Genomic DNA, 18,384 nt, shown 5'->3' on the forward strand with positions numbered 1-18,384 from the left:
CACTCTCAGTAAGTGGGTATTCTGAGGAGCTGCTGGTCAGATTAGTGTTCTTGACTGTAAGGTCAACTGTTCGGTTATAATTGGGTTTGTGATGATCAGCCAGATTTGTGATATTAGAGTAATGCATTCAGCTCCTTCAAGCTTATACTCAATAGTGGAGGGTAGCACAATGCAGAGTATTTTTAATGCAGAGAATTGAAAGAAACTTTTCTAAAAATAAACTGGAATGTACATACTTTAAGCTTTGCATCATGCTCACTGAAAACTTGGACATCTCTGAGTTGTTTTGCTTGCTTCCGATCCTCAAAGGGGTTTTTTTGTTGTTGTTTTGTTTGTTTGTTTCATAAATAAGGCTTCTGACTATTAGCTTTCATTTGCAGAAGAGGAAGATTCTGGAACATGAAAAATCAGTTCCAGAAAGATACAACAAATCTCACTGGGGTCTTTTTCTGAAAAAAAGGCACATCCTTTACTGTATTTGAAGGTACTTGAAGACTCATGCTTTTACTGGAAAAATAATACTTGATTAAAAGTTCTGAGCAATCCTCTGTTTCTAGGGAGCACAGTAGTAACGGTAGTAAAAACTGTAATATGGCAGTAAAAGCCGTAACACCTAGAGAGGGCTATCTGTCAATGAGGAACAACTGATGCCTGCATTGGAGTCATGGAAGAAACAGTATCACAGGTTAAAGATACTCAAGCTACTGTTAAAATAGAAAACGTAGCTACCAGAGATAATCTAGACATGGCAGGATGGAGCTCAGAGCAGATTAGCCTACGCTAATAAAGACAGCAGGGTAGGCATAAACTAAACTCAGTGCCAAACATATTTCAGTATTAATACTGTTATCTCTCCAAAGGTTCTCCGCCTGTCTAAATGGTGGAGAGGGTTTCTCTTTTCCAGGTTTTCTTCACAGTTAAAAGGGCCACCGATTTAAAAGTAAATATCTGAATATAATATATAATTATATATTTAGATAAAAGCTAATCTTCTCACATGTTTGCTTGGCACCCAGGATACACAAAATGGCAAGAGACTAACAAATTGCAAGACTCAGCATCACTTCTTCTATTGCAATGCAAGACATAAGGGTCTAAATCCATTAAGCGCTTTGAAAACCTCAGCTACAGATTCCAGTTTTATTTTATGTTTTAGAAGATACTGAATTTTTAGTGTAAACAGTTTTTGCAGTTTCACAGTAAACTTTGCATACAGCAGAAAAGAGTTTGTCTCATTCAAGACTCAGTTTTCTAATTATATTTCTTTCACTTCCTCTGCTGATTTTATTTCTAGTACAGTGAGGAGCCTTTGAGCTACTCCCTGGGGCTCTTTTCTTGATCCCAGGCTTTTTAACGTGTAGGTGTTTCCTCAACATGATGGCTTTTATAGGTTGTCAGCTAACTGTGATTAGAGCAAGTCACATCTGTACCTCCTCTTTTGATACTATATCTTTGGAGAACTGTCATGAATGTGGTTTTCAACTGTAAAATTTGTGGTTGGGAAATAATTTTTTAAAACTAAACAGAAATAAAATCAAAGTGTTCAATGTGGTTATCAGCAGTTTCTACATTTGGTGTTGTACGATACCTTATCAGTCATTAGCAGATTTTGCCTCTCAGATAAGCCTACATAATTTCCACTGAAAAACAAGCCATACCCTTTTGGTGTACATTAACCTTTCCGATTCCTGGTTGTCAATTCCAGACTTTAGGTACGTAAATATCACTATATGCCCTCCCTGCCACCTCAGGAATATTGCCAGGGTACATTTTTCCATTTCCAACGCTTACACAAAAATTGCTATTCATGGCTTTAAATTATCTAGCATTAATTATACAGCTTTCTTATGAGCTAGGTCTTCTTGCCAGAGTAAATGATGAGCCTCGCTCTCCCTTTCATCCAGAATTTGACTACTAAGCTATCTTGTTTAGCAGAGTACGAGGACACTCTGTGACTAGCTCTATTCAAAAAAAGATCACCATTCCTAACTCCTCATTTAGAGCCATTATGCTATTTTAAATGCTATTTTACATTATAATTTTGCTTTTTAGCATTTCAGGGTCTTGCCTGTTCGAGTTGCTGTATATGTTATTTCTATCATGCGCACTAGGATCTCCAAGCAAGTTTATGAATTGTTTCACTGAAATCTAAAAGCAACTTTGGGGTTTAGTTTTTCTAAGCACAGCTTACTTGTACTCTTTTTCCACAGGATCTCATACCAGCACTGAGACTAAATTATGAATTCTGCTTTTTGGTGTATATTTTTAACTTGAATATTGTTTTATTTCTATTTTATAAATGTTGACACATATGAATTACACTGCAGAAAACAAGTGCTCTCTTGCCTTTGGACTAGACCGAGGGAGTTTTCACTCAGTTGCAGAGGGGAAGTAAGAGATATAAAAGCCTGTTCACCTGCTCAGCCCTGGCTTCAGCTCCAGCAAGAGGAGGAGTTGCCAGATAATCTTTTTATTTTCTGTCAGCTGGAATAGCTGCCTAAGTACAAAGTTGGTACAGGGCATACTACAGAAAGTTTACTTTCTCCTTAGGACGAAGCAGTTGAGAAAACTGCCACGTTTAATAGTAATTATCACTGTGTTGTACTTAGGTAAATAAGCAACAAATGTCTTTTAGGTGTCAGCCAGCAGCAGGTACTAAAGACAAGCATCTTTCAATGTCGGAGCAGACCTTAAGCACCGCTACAGCAACACCAGGGCCAGGACCCCAACGGGGTCCTTTGCATGCTGGCAAAGGAGGACACACGCTGTCTCTGTCAACCTGCTCCAGCACTTTGAGTAATTTCCTCTCTCGCCTCCAGTACAAGCACAGTCCCAGAAACTTTCTCTACTTCCTTCCATTTCACTTTTTTTTACTGCATCACTCTCAATAGCTTAGTATTATCATGAAGCATTTTAGTTTCAATGTCAAGCAAAGGTGTTTCCCAGCAGTAATTTGAATTTCAGCATTTTATGCAATATGAGCTGAGGTATAATTACCTTATATAAGAGACTATTACAACATGTCATTTTGTAGAAAGGATAAAATGCCTGTGAATGACTGTGGGCAATCTCCCTCCAACATGGAGCTGAGTACAGACAGGTTGTCTCTAATAATGAGCTGTATCATTTAGCACTGGGGAGTTCTACTCATAGAAAATTGCTATGGTAGGTTTTAATAGGCTAAACTATTAAAATTATCTTTGAGTGAGTCGGCAGGACTTTGGCACGGAAATACACAGGCCAGGACTCTTGATGCCGGTGCTCAATAATCACAGTAGCCATTTCTGAGCACGTCTCCTTCCTGTCAGTGATGCTACCAGTGTCAAGAGAGTCAGGGCATAATTCGAGTGGAGTACGTCCTTTCGCAGCTTAGAGGCTGCACGAGGCAGACGGTCACTCATACGCTGCTGAACGGCAGGAAGGAAGGCATGGAGGATGGCAGAGCAGTCTCCCGACACGCTTCTCATTTACCGATGGGGACATAACTGATCCCCTGCGTCCCCCTCATGTAGCCTGTGGTGTGCAAAACAGTTCACAAGTCAACTGAGAGAAGTAGCTGCTCTGGATGATCACGTGGTTCAAAGCATCTAGGTTAGAGACCTACGTTTGGACGATGTGAATACCCAACCGTATAAATATTTTCAGATTATCCTAAAAAACAATTTCATGCATTTGGGTCTTCATTTTCTTTTGATGATGTTGATTTGAGCCAACATTGAAGTGAAAGAATGTAGGGCTGGACTTTTCCTGCAAAGGTCTGTACAAATTTGTTTTCTCACTTTCCAGAATTTCTGCTAAAACACCTGCGGTGGGCCTTGCTGGCAACATGAACAGTTAGGTAAATAATTAGATCTAGTCAAGCTCATGTATTACACCTATTTCTAAATAAGAAGTCAAAACCTTTACGGTCACACGTGTATAATCTGGTATGTTTTGTCATAATCCTTGCTGTGACATCTGAACATGTTAATACTAAAAAGGGAAATATATTTCCAAGTTCTATTTGTATGTCAGCAAGAACGTAGAAATAAAGATTTTTTTAAAGGTGAAGAGGAAAAAGGCAAGTTCTTAGGGATTTTACAGTAATCGTGTATTCCCTTCCAACATAGGTCTGAGTTTGACTGGATTTGAAAGCAAGCTCAAAAAGTTGTTGCAACTGTTTGTATATATTTTACAGCTGGGAAGGGGGGATTTACATCCTGTTATTTTGTCCTGCAAAATTCCCATCATTTCTAGGTAACTAAGGCAAGTCACATTTAGCCCTTTATGCTCACCATTCACATGCAAGTTTGACACCTACATTTCACGAAAAGCAAAATAAGCTACCACAGCATTTCTTTGTTCCAACTGGATTAAATGTTTCATTTCCTTCAGCTCTGCAGTTCCAAAGAACGTACGGTTTTTGTTGTATCTTATTTTCCCTTCTGTCCATACAGGGGTGCAGTCTTGGAAAGGATACTGAGAGATGCTGAAATTGGTGCAAGTCCAGGAGCTCAGAGCCTCAGTATGCTCAGTTACCTTGAACAACATTTAAACCACGCATGACAAATCGAAGCACACTGGTCAAGTTTCTAATGGTCTTAGGTCAGGCAGGAGAAAAATGGCAACTCAGGCACAAACGTTTCCCCAGGAAAGATTTCTTAGTAACCAAATGGGACTCTTGTGTAATAAATGCCTGGGGTCTGTAATCGAAGTCAGCAGAGGTAGTGGCGTGAGAGAGACACTGCTGATTACATCTGAACTTCTAGCAGGACAGCACATAATTCTGTAACTGCTTGTGTGAGCTGACCGTTCACGCCTCTCGAAGGATCATTTGCTGAACACCTCTTCAGCCACCCCCCAATATGGTCTCTGCCTCCTGGATCCTATGGGCTCCATCCAGGGTGGCTCCAAAACCATGATGGGGCAAGAACACACACTAAACAGGTCCAGAAACTGTGGATAGAGTATACTCGTCAGCTCTGCTTCTGATTATCCGAGGAAAGGCAATACAATCTTGCTCAGGCAGTATTTATTTTCAGTCTACCCTGTGGACCTTGTTGAAAATGATTGAGTTGTAAGGGGTTTATATATTTGGGATGGAGCAGCTGAGGTCTGCATGTGGATATCTAGAGCTGCAGATACTGCAGATTTGCTTTATGATAGAGTGAAACAGCACAAATGGGAAAGGAAAAAGGAAAAAAAAAAGATTTGGATGGCAAATCCAGCCAACAAATAGAGCCTCCTTGAATACCTTTTACAAGAAGCAGCCACTAAAAAGCCTTCCCCCAGAACAGGGTACAGCTAGATTCAAAGTTCCTTTAAGAAAATGGGCTTTTCTAATCATTAAGGATCAACATGTTCCCTCGTGAATACTTAGGATCACACAGCACACCCAATGTTGTAGAATAAAAGCTGTTTCATAGCACATAACCTAAAATGGACAATATAAAACCGCATTTTTGCTGTCCAATAGCACGATTACGCAAATATGCCCTCTATGGATGCACCTGATGGCACTATCATTTGAAGCACAGTAAAAATCCTTATAAACTTTGTCTCAGACAGCAGGGATCCGGTAGTTGTTAATTCTGGATGATTTTTAAGACCCTTATGAAAACACTTCTGAGCAGTCCAAACAGTTACTATTGAGAGCTTAGATTATTACTAAGCAATATATATTTTTAAAATGAGTTAGTGAAAGATTTGCTTCTCAGTAGGTAGTGTACTAATATATTCTCTTGGCAAACAGAAAAGATTTTCATCCAAGAGATAAGGAAGTGGAATCTGACAGATTGCTCATTATACTTCTAATCAGAATGGTTACTGGGATGTTTTGGTTTATGAAATGCATACAAATTCTCCCACTCTGTGAAAATTTTCACTCATTAAAACAAGAAGAGTCTATAGCTGCAAATCAATGCAGATAAAATACAGTGCTCTCATAGTTTGATTTGTCATATTCAAACCCAGGTACTATAGAGTTCCTTAAAGGTATATTCAGCACTATTTATTTTAGGTTTAATGAAATGCCTGGTCTCTTTAACATCAACTTTTGCTATTTACAGATGAGTTTAAAGCAAATTGAAAATGTATTAATCACATGTCCAATTGCTATTTCTCCCTGACTTAAGTCTGCTCAGGGTTTCTGCCTTGGCAGCTGGGCTAGAGCTTTATAGCAGGCAATAAAAGCAATCACAGGTGGCTTTTATTTGTTCAAGACAGGCATATCAACACCTTAGATTGCTATTCTGAGTATTTCACAGAAAAACCTGTCCTTTCAATGAATTTTCAACTTTGCATATGAAAGGCCAGAATAAGCATGGCTGCTGGGGAATCCTCACATTCCTCAGTACTAACTACATGCAATTGCCTGCCAGCTAGTAAGAGAGAGACCACAGAAACACTCTGCCCATCAGATTAATAAAAAGAAATTTCTTGCCAGGGGACCACACCTGAGACAACCATCCCTCACCTCTGGCTTATTACATAAGTATGAGAAGGAGGCCACACAAAAAGTACTCCTCTTCCCACTCAGCACATCCCCCCTTCTTACTGGTTTTAAATATGAATTATGACTCTCTTTATAAACTAACAAATTGTTTCATGAGCAGCAGAGCTACGGCAGCTGGTTCTCTATGCATTTTTGTCCTACAGACCAACACTATCCCTTTCCCCAGAGCTCCTAGCTGCCTCTTCCCCTCCTGACCACATGTGCGAAGCGTCTCACAGTGCCCTCCCGCACTCCTACAACCGGCCACCTCGGAGCTAAGCACACGCCAGGGACTATGGGACTAATTGCCTTTAATTTGAAGGGGTAGCCTTGATCTGCGTCATTCTCCTCTGACCACTGGTTGCTTTTCACAGAACTTCTGGAGCTTCATGTTCTCAAAGTCTCCATTGCTGTCAAATTTAGGTGGAATAAATTCAAACATTACTAGGGAAGAGAAGCTGGCAGATGGACAGACTGTGTGTGAGCATAGGCCTTACTTCCTTCACAAAGCCAGCTCTACTGCAGCTGAGATCAGAAGTTCTCTTAATACCAACCAAAACCTTTGCTAAAATCACAGAATGGTTTAGGTTGGAAGGGACCTCTGGAGATCATCTAGTCCAACCTCCCTGCTCAAGCAGGGACCTCTAGAGCATATTGCCCAGGACCACATCCGGACGGCTTCTGAATATCTCCAGCGAAGGAGACTCCACTACCTCTCTGGGCAACCTGTTCCAGTGCTCTGTCACCCTCACAGTGAAGAAGTTTTTTCTCAGGTTTAGGTGGAACTTCCTGTGGTTAAGAATGCTCACACTACATTTTCAGTAGCCTTACGATAAACATTGTATTTTTGTATTGAAATCTGAAGTTTTGAAAAAGAGCAGTAGGGAACCAAATTTTCAGACATCCCTAGTGACAAATGAATGGAAGGAAGCTCACGGACATCCACACTTAACCTTCAGTCTATTTTCACACAGGCAGAGCTGTAAATAGGAAGAATCTACAAGTCGACTTGGTGGAACTGCAAAATTTTACACCCTCGAATTTTATGTAATGGAAAATTCAAGATCCGATCTAAGTTCTTGCCAAATTCAAGATCCATATGTGCAGTACACTGCTGCTGTGGAGTAATCTGAATTTTGAATTGAAGGTGTTACTTTTTTACTGGAGTATAGCATGTTCCATGCAGACATTCATAGTTGGAGAGGGGAAGAAATGAGAAAGAGCAGCAAAGTATGAGGAAGCAAATATTGGAAAAAGAAGAGCAGTAGAGAAAAAGGGAAGGATGACTGTCAGATGTCTGGGTAATTTAAGTTCTCAGCTACACTGGCAAGTACCCCGTGCACTGCCGAGCTGGCTGCAGGTAGACTGGTGCTGGCAGGCTTTTTAACGCTGTTAGTAGCTTTCATTCACAAACTCTGTAGGGGGAAGTCAAGAAAATCAATGCCGCTTTTTCCATCTGGTTGCCCATAAGACCATGTGAATGAAATCTGCCAATGATGCTAAATGGCTCTCCAGGCAGGATGATGGTGTAATTACTGCAATCTCCTTCTCCCTCCTTCCATGTTTAGTTTGTATCTTCTCTGCTACATTCACTCCAACCTGCCTATCCTTAGTTACTAATAGAAGTCACTAATTTTAAACAGACTAATTACAGACAGTCATGGAGAATTGTGCATTATAGAGAAGCACATAGACCAGCCCGAGGAAAAGGGAAGCCTTCATACTTAGATATAGACATTGGTAGAAGAGTAAATAAGAACAAGGACACACAAACCATCTGGTGAACTGCACAGTGAGAAGCTGGTAAACTCTGTCTAGTTTCAATGATTTCCTCAGGTATAGTCTTATACCCCTGTTATGATGCTGTAATTCAAAGAGGCATTTTGGAACAGCAAGGAGAAAGGGCATCAGTTAAGTATAAGTCCAAGTTTCATCCTGTTTTGCAAAAGGTGTTGTTCTTTCAAAACTCTGTTTTGGGAAAATACAGAGCCATAACATAGACAGGAAGCTGGCAAATACCTTCAAAACCTACTTAAAAACTCTAATACATTAAAAATGAAAAAGGTAATGTTCAGTTCCTGACAACTTTTATTTCCTATTCAGAACTAAATAATTTTCATAATGCTGCTGCCTCCATCGCACAAAACAAGTTGGTCAGGCCTGTTTTAATAATTAAGATGCAGGTAGAGCATCATCAGCTCTATCTATGCACACTCAGAATGAAACTAGAATTTTTTTAACCGATATCCAAAGTGAAGGAGACTTCTGAATTTTAATATTTTCAATTTCAAATAATTGCCATTTATTAATATTTTAAGATTTGCTTTAACAGATGCAGGTGAGCAAATTTAATTGCAGCACTTTGGACTTCAGGTTTCAAAAGCTCAGACATCCCCGGCTGGATTGTCATTCACAATTGAAATCTTGTATGATACAACTGAATTTTATTTTTTGTATTCAAGATGTATTCTTTCACTGGTCAAGTACCACAGGCTCAAAAGCAAATCACAGTTATCTGATGAAGTAAATAGAGAAACAGGATGGGTGTTTGGGAGACAGCATATATTGAGCAGTGGTAAAATATGTTCTATTTATTGTTTGATATTTCAGTATCTCCCGTGCCTTAGGCTCCTGAACAAAGCTGGCCTGAAGCCTCTGTTTCATTTTTTATTTAGATCAGCACTTCTTAAGCCATTAGACGGAGCCCCTCTTCTCTCTGCTTGGCAGACCCCTCAGGCCTGCACGGGCACCTGTACCATGCTGAGGGACGAGGGATTTGGGATGGTGACTGTTTTGGTCCCAGGGGTGGATTCCCTGCAGGTACACTAGGAACAAGCATGGCCTTACCCAGGAAACTGTGTTAACCTACCAGCCAGTATTCCCCGTGAAATATGTTCTTCCAGGCTTGGTTCCCTTAGTGATACTTCTTCCTCTCTCCTTACTGAGGTTTACTGACACCATTTTATACACTACTTCGGAATTTGCAATCCATCTGCCCTGAGTTAGATCACCCACTTTCCATCCTGAGCCTTGATAACTTCTCCTCCTCTTTATTTTGCCCCTCTATATAGCTGAGAATGCAAAATACAACTTCTTGCTTATAAGAAAAGAAAGTATTGATCTTCTGTTCAGTATCATTTTGACTCAGGTAGGCTGTTTGGGCTGTGCAAACCACTTGCACTGACAGCAGAAGCCAGGCATGTCCTCACTGGGGTGTCACGGCTGCCTCCCTCTGCGAGGTGAGGGAAGAGGCACACTGATGCAGCAGGACACACTTGCACCAGCATTAGCTATGCGAAGCTCATCTGGGAGGCAGAAGACCTCTGTCTCCAGAACAGGTTTTAGGCACATTTCATCAGCCCAAGTGTAATCCCTCCTGACAGCATGCTTGCTCCAATGCCATTTTTCTTTTTGGAAAATGTCACCCATTTTTTCCCAACAGCATGTAATAGAGCGCCCAGGTGAGCAGGCATGCAGGTTGGATGGGTGGTAGGCCATTGGCGATAGGGGTCAAATCTTATATCCACGAGACACGGTGGCAGCCCCATGGGTGCGCAGCTGGAAAAGTGACTCCATCACTTGTGGCAATGAGCGGTTCGGTTTACACATGCTTTATCCTTAGCCGGACTCTTGAGGCTGATAGTAACTCCTGGTAGCTGTTAAGGATGACGGTTGTCTACTGACAATATCAATCCAGTATCATACTCTTTTCACAGCTGTATAAGAAACACCAATTGGAATTTTTTTTTTAAGCTATTAGCAATACAGCCCAGGTAGCTAATAGCTTAGAGATGTTTTCTCTCTTGTATAATAGCTGTGGCAATTTCATTAAGCTCCAGCATCTTGCTTCCTTCTCCCACAGTCTCTGAATAAGCATCACTGCAGTGCACAGTGCCTGTAGCTCACATCTCTGCTTTTCAATCCCTGCAGCAGCTCCAGGCTTTTTTTATCTTTACTCTCGGCAGGAACGGTACCTTAGCTGTCTAGTATTCAATTCTTCATTCAGCAAAATGTGGAACAAATGTTCAGTGGCAGACTGTTGCACACCAGTTTAATAGCCCATAAAACAAAAGGCTACTGACAGAAGCTTTTGAAAATTCAGCATTTTGTATTTAAAGCTATTCAACTTTACAGTAATGTGATGGTTCATTCTGCAGTTAGATTTCCAGAGATGTGTGGCTTTACACGCAAAGCAGCTTTGCTGTATTTTTAAGTCACTTTTGGAATTCCATTACAGAGTCTTTTGTGACCTCCTAAGGAAGATGTTTGCTCCAGATATCGCAACAAGTTAAAAATGCAGATATCCCACTGACCTCAACAGAGAACTTGGTGCACCAAATTCCTCTAAGAAATCACCAGGGAATTTTAAAAGATAAAACATCACAGCAATTTTAATCAATAATAATGATACATTTCTCTGGCGGGTATACGTTCCTACCTAATGGAAAATCTTAAATGCTGTTTAAGCTCTTAATTAGCGAACTGCTGACCACTAGCAAGGCTGTGTTTCTGCACGAACACAAAAAAAAAGTGTGTTTTATTTTCTTCTTCTAATAGAAGATTTCAAAATTCAAATGCAGATTTGGAGACAGCTTGTCCCAAATTTCCCTCCGTCTTCCCAGAATCTCCCTCTGCTCCTTGTTCACTTTCCCTTGTAGGACTGTTAGTTCCACCATTTTTTTTTCCACATTTCTTTCTCCCAAACACTGGCCCTGCTTTACCTTCAGTTACTTTCCTCCTGTATTTCTGTTTTCCTGGCATGCCTTGGATGAGTTTTACCTTTCTCTTCCACATTACCCATAACGGCTGTTTGGGGCAAATCCCTCTGTCTCTTCCCGTGTGCCCGGGGAAAGGCTCGGCGCAGTGAGGAGAAGAACAGGAGCACCTCTCCTGCGAGGATCTGTGCAGTCCCCAGCCGGAGTGTCTGCCCTGGCTGCCCTAAGCAGACGTCGGAAAAACCTCACCTAGCTATATGCTCTGTGCGCTACAGGAAAGAGCTCCGCTTTTTCCTGGGGCTGAAGATGGCAGTGCAAACCTACTCCAATCCCTTTCTCTTAAGATGCCTTCACGGATTTTGTGTCTGTGGCAGGATGGCTGCTTTCCCAGCAGACTCTGCTGCAGGCCTCTCTCCCTCCTTTAAAAGCATCTCCAGGACTGCGTGAGATGTATCAGGTCTTTCCAGTTGTGCTCTCCCCTGTTGCACTAATATTCCCGTTTCCCTTGGCAGCCGGCTCTCCTGAGCCGGCCAGGAAGACATTCCTGTAAACCAAACAGAAGGTAAAGAGCTGCAGAAGCCAAGAGAGTAATTTCACACATATTATTTAGTTTCATAAGAGCATTTGGGGGTCAGGCATCTTTCCCTGCCTGTATTCAATTCCTATGAAAGCTTTAAAGCAGCTTTGAAGACAGCTCTTAGCAGAGCCTTCCTTTTCAAGTTGTACATTAAACATAAGAAACGACATTTGAAGTAATACTTTTGTATATGGTTAGTCTCTAATCTTTGAGGAATAGGCTAATCAGATGCAAAAGCTCTATTTCCCAACAGCATTTAACATGTCATCTTAACAGAGACATCTTTTGAGGCAGTATGGTTTCCGTAACAGCAGAGGAGCAGAAAGCTGTCCTCATGAAGGCTGGTAGAAATAATACAACAGTGACAAAGTAATTCCACTGCACCACAGTCAAGAAGTCTCCAAATGGGAACTTGTCACTGAATATTGAATGTCACCTGCAGCTGGTAGCAAAACTAATAGTGTACCTCTGAAAGCGGCCCAGCTGAGAAACGGCTGGCCTTTAAGAAGCCATATGACTACTAGCTGAATGTTTTTATCATTTGTTATTTCTCATGTCTCCAGTTACTGTAACTGGAAGATGAGCAACATGGAAGGGAAATACTTTGTCTGCAAGCTTTCTCACAGCAATATGTGAGAACAGCAGTTTTATTCCAGTTATAAAATATTACAAATATAAAATGAATAGTTTCTCATATTTTTCTCTTCTAAGACTTTTCCTTAACAAGAATGTAAAATTAAAAACCCTATATTTTTACTTGTAAAAAAAAGTAGCAAAATTTCACAATTATCTGCTCTATAATACCGTAAGTCATTAGCCAATGCTTTTTAAGAAACTTCATCTTTTCTTTGGATTTATTTATGCCATGAAAATACACTTAACATCTCAGGAAAATAAAAGCCAGTAGCTCAATGTAAAATAACTAGTGGATCGCTGGTAAATTTTCTTCAGAAGTATTAAAGTGCTGAATAGCTGAATGAGAATTCAGCCAGGAATAAAGTGCCAAAAGCACAATTTTATTCACAGTTTCATTTATGCAAAAATAAAGGAACAAATTCCCCCCAGCAACACAAAACCAACACACAGGGTGCAGCAAGGGAGTCTGTACTTGTACTTTGTTCATCTGAGAACAAGGGAAGGTTGGCAAAGTGCATTAGGGTCTGTCAAAAACACTTAAAAACGTTTGAGGCACCACAAAGACTGTGACCTGGCAGGCCTATGACTTTTTTTTTTGTTGATTAAACTTCATTAGAGGTGAAAAAGCTGCATGCCTTTGCAAGGGAGGAGAGAAGGAAGCGCTAATAGGCTACTTTCCAAACAGATTTTCCAGAAACAGAGCAATTAATAGAGTGCCTTAGAAATGCTTTTTGTGCACTTTTATTTTTTATGTCACAGAGTGTCAGCTGAAAGCTTAATGAATCATAAAATACAGCATTTTTATGACTATTTCTTCACGTTTAATCCAGACTTTTCTGAATACACAGGATATTAGTAATGCACATGCAGCATTTGGAATCGGCTTCCCCTTGACCAAGGTCACATACACAAAACAAATAGTTCTGTGAACAGAGGAACTAAAGAAGCCTGGTTTGTCATGGATTTTATCTGCAAGTTGAGTTCACTAGTAGCAAACTGGATGTGGATTTTGAGTGAAGCTTTTCCTGGAGTCAGGATATTCCTACCATAGCTCCTGTCATGTAGATTCTCTTATGTCTTATATAAGGCTAAGCCCTCATTAGAGGTGCTTTCCCTTGTTAGGGGTGCTCTTAGAGTCTCTCTCTCTCTCCTGTACTGGGCTTTTGATTTTCAAGAATTTATAGGAATTTAAATCACTTGAGAGCTGCTGCTCTCAAATTTGTTTGAACTTGGCTAGTGGGTTAAAAAGCTGCCAAAGGAGGACAGACAGGTGCAAGACGATGTCCAAATAACCGTTGCGTAACCCTTGTTTCCTTAGAAAACCAGGCCAAAAGATTCCCAGACCCACAAAAAGGAAGTTACAGAGAAAGAGAAGTGCAATTTAAACAATACATTGACAACAGCTAAAAAACCACCTCCCACTCCTGTCCTCAGCAAACAAATCTACACACACAAAAGAACACTCTTGAGGCAAATTTTGTTCACAGATTAGAAACTCTCATTTATCACAATAGTTCGACTTTCTTGTACATTACACTCAAATTAGCTTCCAAAGCACATGCTTTTACCTTTTAGCAAAGCATATAAACTTTTACCTTTTTCTTTGTTTTCATTTTGTGCTTTAGGGGATAATTCTGCTTCAGAAAGTTGTCTTCCTTGATCCCCTGCCTTTTACCTATTTTCAGTGTTTCAAACAAGTCATTAATCATAGCAAGTGACTGAAGCTGACAAGTTTTAGCTCTGTAATGAAGCAGAAACAAGTCACAGGTGAGGTTCTCTCTGGATGGCTGTGTCACACAAATGACATAGGAATTGTAGTACCTTGGCTATGCTGATGCAACTTACTTTTGAACCAACAGCATGATCATATTCTTAAACACATATATATTTTTAATTGAAAACTCTTAACAGTCATCTCTACCAAGAGAGAATTTAATTTTGTTCTAGGAACGTTTATACAGGTGATGGAGGACAGGAAAGGAAGGTTTGCCCTCACTTGAGATCTCTAATGCTAATTATGGCATCACAGTGACATTTGCAGTCCTTTCCCAACTTTATATCTTTTTTTCCTCCCCTTCTATTCCTTTCTTTTGTTTTTCCTCCAAGTTGTAGTTTTTGCTTTATTTATTTATTTTTTGCCTTTTCCTCTTCCCCTTACCAGTCATCACAGTTGAGTGGAGTGGCAGCTTAGACACTAGTGAAAAGAGTTCAAACCGCAAGAGAGCTGATAAAGATGGTCTGTCATCCCCATACTGAAACAGCAGCACGGTGTGTTGCATCCAGCATGATCTGAGCTACTGTATATCTGCAAAGAGAGAGGCACACTGTGCTTGCATATAGGCCAGGGCTTTGAATAAACTGAAAAAAGCTCACTGTTGTTTCCACTGGAGCAAACTTAGGTGTGCGATGTTCCAGATAAACAAGTCTTCAGCTGTTGAACCAATCACTGGGGGCTTTTACGGTGTTTTCTCCTGTACTGCCAACACGGCTGCCTGTGCTGCACAACCATCATTCACCTGGATGCAGCTCTGCCCAGGGGACTCCGCTCAGGGCAGCTTTGCTCAGTGCTACTGCAGCTTAATAAACAGGAGGTGCTGCATTTGTGAGTGCTTAAGTTGGTAGGTAGATTAAATTTGTTACTAGGAGAAGAGACTATAAAAATCAAAGGTTAAGCAATCTGGAATACCATTCGAGGAGGCACACTACGCTCTTCTTTCCTCTCCTTTCCTTGCTTCTGAAATAGCTGCAGTGCCAGCACTAAATTTTATTTCTCTCAAAGTTTGCTCCTTGCAATATGTGGGTTAAATAGAGTCAAGATTTTTGTGATTTCTCTATCTTATAGAACACCCTTTACCTTACTAACAATACAGCACTCCTTTAATAAATGTGTGTGGAGCTTTATTTTTCTGCATTAATATGACAAGTTTTCTTGCCAACTGTCCAGGTATGTGGAAGCAGTCGGTTTTGAAATTTTCTTGTTCAGAGAAATGTTACCGAAGTGCCTAGTTTCAGGAGTAATGTAAGTGGGTGCTCATTAAAAAGGTAGCATTTGTCACAGCTCACAACAATCATGCTTTGAGGCTTTAGCAGATGAGCTGTGCTAGTTGCCACCGGTTTGTTTTTCTGATGCCTCCTCTCCTGGGGATACAAAAACCCCAGCAAGAAGCAGCGACCAATATAATTGTGGAGTGCAGAAACACATGTGCATTCAGGAACTATCTAATACCAGAATTATCTTATTTTCCCTCCTTGCCCCCGTTCCATCCATTTTCTGCGTTTTGGACGGTTACATCAGTTACATGAAAGCCTAAAAGAAACTAGACAACTGTTTGGAAACCTGAGCAGAACAGGTGAAATTATTCCACTCCCTCCCCACCACCAAGGAGCTTGATCTAACTGTGGCAATTACATTACGGTTTAACAACAAACATCTGCATCCAGCTGACCGTGTACATTTTTCAAAATACACACACTGGACTTGGAGTAAGCCAGAAATATGAAGGTATTAATGCAGACAAGAATTTTATTGTTCTCATATTCAGGGTATTTGTAACTTTCTTATCACATTTGAATTATTATTCTCTCATCTCTAAATGAGAGTCTGCCAGATGCCTCTGTCTCTTGAACTGCTCCTTTATATGCTAGATCCAGTACAAGCATCAGCATGCATTAATATTTCTATTTTTGCACCAAGCACCAGCTCATAAAATGACAAATATGATAGCACAAAAACAGAATTTAATTGAGACTGCTGCTGATCAGAATCGTATTTTTCCTGGTGAGAAGCAAAAAGATTCTGATGAGATCTAAATAGAGTAAAGTTCTTTGTTACTTGCAGCTTTGGGGAGTCAGATGAGCACTGATTGATCTTTGACCCTTCTGAATATGAGCTATTAAATATCTCTGCTCAGGATTCATCTTGATTTCTTGCTAGAGGAGAATATACTATGGAAAGACTTGTTACACTCCCCAACTCCTCACCCCTCTCCCTTGTGATTTTATCTCAAATTCACATACCGATAGTTTTCTACCATTATTCCACAATCCAAAATTCAAATTTGGCACTTGGGTCTCCTTTGAGATCGGAGGGTACAAATCCATGCACCTTTTGAAAATAAAATAAAATTGCTCCTTCGTTTATACATAATAGTTTGAACACTTCCTATTGCAAAGAGTTTACTTTTAGCAAAAGATCCCACCTGGAAAAGCTTTTTCCCTCCCATATCATTTGTCTGTTTCTATTTAGCCATAAGAAGTCAGGATTTAAATCCTTCCTTTACTGTTACTTCCTTTACTCCTTCATTACACAGCAACAGAGCTCATGGTATAAGCTACCTGAAGTGTTTCTCTTGATTCTGCCTTCATAACGAGACATTTCAAAGGGCGTGGGGAAGAAAGCATAGTTCATACTGCTTACCGTCATGGAACTAAGAGGATGATAGGGAGGTGTGAGAGCAAACAAGCAAAGCAAGGTTTTGGCAGGAATAAGTCTTCCAATAAGTATTTGAGGGTTGGGTCCTTTTATTTCATTCTAAGTGAACGCTAGCAGGGGAGTATAATCAAAGCTGGCCCGGTAGGTAACTGTACTTAGGGAGACCAGAACCTAATTTCTAATATAAGAAGTTTTGTGTTTCAAACAATGATTTACTTATTTTTTCAAACCATAGGTCATGGCGGATAAGATGACAATACTGATTCCTGCTGCTCTCAACAAAATCTGAGATTGTCAGGCAGGATTGATGAGCTCTTTAATTAGCAGTGAGGTTGGCTCCATTTGGGAAGATCCACCCACTGAGCAAACTCAAATCTAGAAACGACTGCTCCAGTTTAAAGCCTGTATGTCCCCTTAGAAATTATACATGTTACATATATTGATATAAATATAGGACAGTAACAAGACCCACCCCATTTATTTATCGGTCTTTATCAAAATACCATTAGGAAGCAGCTGGAATTTAGCATGACTACACAACCGCACAACTTCAGGTGACCCGCATTTGTCTCTAGTTTGGGAGCTGCTAAAGAAGCTGGACATGACAAGGTATTTGTTTATGTGACTGAGGGGGTTGCCCTGAAAAATGGCATAATAGGAAGCAGGCTGGATTTTACTGGCAAAACTAACCTGTTCAGATTTGGTTGCCACTTCTCCCCACCTTCTAGGCTGACTTTGTCAATATTAGAGTTCCTGTTTTTCTTTCTGGAGGGGACTGCAGGAGGGGACTACTTTGGCTGGAGCGAGACCAGCACCAGTCATATGATCTGCTGCGAGCTCTAAGGCAAAACGCCGAGAAATATTTCTCACCTGCAGCAAAAGCTACAGACTTTACCATTTTTCAAGAGGCAAACAGTGTAACTTCTGGAGATGACCTGCGTCCCGAATATGTACCACTGCCCTCTACAGGAATATCAAGGTGCTATCCAGCTACAGGGCCAATTTTTTTTTTTTTAAATAAGCGCATATACACACACACAAAGTCACGCCATTGTTTCTCACTAGGATTTTAAGTCTAACATAAAATACTTGTGGTCTGTTTTTGAGGTGATGACGGAAAAGATTGTTACAGCTCCAGACACCTGCAGTCACAGTTACAGCAGAGAGGAGGACACTGCTCAGTCATAACAGTCAGTTTCCCTGAGGCCCTTTGCTTCCCAGGTACTTCAGGACATCTCCTTCTGGATAAGAAAATGTCCTGTCCATTGAGTGGAGAGAACCGAAGCCCTGGAGAGGCTATTTGTTAGTAACACCCAAGAAGCCTTCAACCAGAGCAGTTTTCCAAGTCCCAGGAAAGCACCTTATTCCCCTGGAGGGGGTTAAGATGTTTCCTTTCTTTCCCATCACAGCTGATCACTCTGGTGAGTTTGGTTTATGGTCACTTAACTTTGTGACCTGAAGCTCCTGCTCCCATGGGAGCAAAGTTAGGCCAATGTCAGATGCTTTTCAAAACTGTAGTGTCTGAGATACATCTCCGAATAAAAAAGGCTTC

At 40.6% G+C, this 18,384-nt stretch overlaps 1 long non-coding RNA gene across 1 annotated transcript in view; it reads right to left on the minus strand.

Annotated features, from left to right (window-relative positions):
• Nucleotides 1-7,221: 7,221 nt before the first annotated feature.
• The window catches only part of LOC138067807 (uncharacterized), a 41,403-nt gene continuing 30,240 nt past the window's right edge, over nt 7,222-18,384 (minus strand). The window contains exons 2-4 of the long non-coding RNA XR_011142194.1: nt 14,559-14,705; nt 13,996-14,140; nt 7,222-11,731 (exon numbers count right to left, since the gene is read on the minus strand). This is a non-coding gene — a long non-coding RNA (uncharacterized lncRNA). The remainder of the gene's footprint in view (nt 11,732-13,995; nt 14,141-14,558; nt 14,706-18,384) is intronic.

Source organism: Struthio camelus, chromosome 7, assembly GCF_040807025.1.
Source record: "Struthio camelus isolate bStrCam1 chromosome 7, bStrCam1.hap1, whole genome shotgun sequence".
In the NCBI taxonomy this organism is placed as follows: domain Eukaryota; kingdom Metazoa; phylum Chordata; class Aves; order Struthioniformes; family Struthionidae; genus Struthio; species Struthio camelus.